This window comes from Corylus avellana, chromosome ca2 (genome assembly GCF_901000735.1).
Source record: "Corylus avellana chromosome ca2, CavTom2PMs-1.0".
In the NCBI taxonomy this organism is placed as follows: Eukaryota; Viridiplantae; Streptophyta; class Magnoliopsida; order Fagales; family Betulaceae; genus Corylus; species Corylus avellana.
Window position 1 is genome coordinate 26,918,869 of NC_081542.1, and position 2,090 is coordinate 26,920,958.

Below are 2,090 nucleotides of genomic sequence, written 5' to 3' on the forward strand. Positions count from 1 at the left end.
AAATACAAACTGCCAGAGTCATATATTTTAAGTGTTTATAAAGTTTACCAAGGCTGCATGCCAGTAGAGGAGAATGCAAAGGGAATTTTTTTTTTTTTTTTTTTTTGGCCCTAGTGGAAATGGAATTGAGATCACCTTAAGCATATAAGGGATCTGCCAAGTAATTTTCTCATAGCTGCCGAAGCCAAATTAGAAATTGGAAAAGTAAAAAAAAAAAAAAAAAGAGAGAGAGAGAGCATTTGGCATTTTTTTACTTTTTTTTTTTTAGAAAAAGAAAAAAAGGACATTAATTATTATTTGCGACCGGAGTTGCTAATGCGTTTCATTAGCGACGATTCGAAATGTCATCGCTAGTGATCCTATAATTAGCAACAACATTGTCGTCACTAAATGTCATCCCATTAGTGACGACATTTTGAGTCATCGCTAATGATAAACACATTAGTAACAATAACTATCGTCACTGATAAGGTGATGGTAACGATAACAAGCATCTAATGTAAGATATTTTTAGCGACCACTTTCAACATTATTAACAACATGATTGTCGTAGCTGATAGTAATTATTAGCGACCACTAAGAATGTCGTCGCTAATGAATCTTTAGCGACGAGGTATTTGCGACCACAGTAAAAACAACAAATGTTGTCATTACTAATCATTAGCAACCAAAATCATGCTTTTAGCAACGGCATTGTGCTCATGGTTCTCCCATCCATTGATTTTTAAAATACTGTTTTTATTTTCAATTTATTTCTGGTATGCTTCTCCATTGGTATGGATTAGTAAAATCTTGCTCTCTCAAGCAGTATCGTCCTAATCACTTTACGTTGATTAGTAAAGTCTTTCTCAAAATGTCAATCAAAAGTAAATGAAGGTCATTTTATAGGTATATAATTTTGAAGAAGATTGTTGAAGCAGGAATATTTGTGGGATTCTCATTTATTCTAGAAATTTCCTATTTCTCGACTCACCGGTCACTTTTTATTTTTGTGGTTAATTAGGGAGATTAGTATCCAACACTCTGTTTTGTGATCACGAATTGGGAAAGCGCTACTATTTTATTTTATTTTTTATTTTTTAGTTATTTTTTCTGGACTACAAACATCAACCGGAAAGGTATAGAAATTACAGAAAAATGCCAAGGCAACCAACAATAAGCCCAATACAACCTAATCAATGCAGGCCACCCCATGGGGGGTTTACGCAGCCACCTCCAACCACCCATGCGGTCGCCGCGAGCCACCCAGTTGGTGGATGGGCCACCCCAAACCACCCATGGGGTGGCTTTGATGGGTGGTTTAAAGTGGCTCACAGGCCACCCCAAACCAGGCCACCCCAGGGGTGGTTTGCAGCCATCCTAGGAGTGGGCAAACTACCTCATACGTTCAATTTTTTTTTAATGAGGTGAAACGGTGCGTTTTGATTAGGACTAATGGCTGTTAAAAAATTTTGACGGTAAGAATTTTATTGTCATTTTGATTGATTTACTGAGTAAATTTTTGAAAAAAAAAAAATTAAGAATTTTTAAATTTTGGAGGGTTGACTTAGGGACTTATTATACAATTACCTATATATATATACATATATATATATATATATATATATATGATTCTCATTTATTCTAGAAATTTCCTATTTCTTGCCGGACTCAAAGCCAATTTTTTTTTTTTTTTTGGTTAATTAGGGAGATTAGTATCCAACACGTCAGTTTTGTGATCATGAATTGGGAAAGCGCTACTCTTTTCTTTTTTTATTTCTTTTTTTTTTTTTTTTTCTGGACTTCAAACAAGAACAGGAAAGGAATAGAAATTTACTGAAAATGGCTGGGCAACCAACACTAAGCACCAATACAACCTAATCAATGCAGTAAAGAAAAATTACACAGGAAATAACAAAAAAAAAATACAAAAAAATAACCCTAAATACACTAATAATTATTTTCAAAATCATTTAAAATAGGCCATGATAGTGACTCAAAAGAAGGCCCAAATGACTAAAATATGCCCAAAAGGCGTATTACCTAATAGTCAAACCTGATTGCATTGCTCCCCGTAACTATCATTAATGCCTTTGTTTCTGATTTCTGTG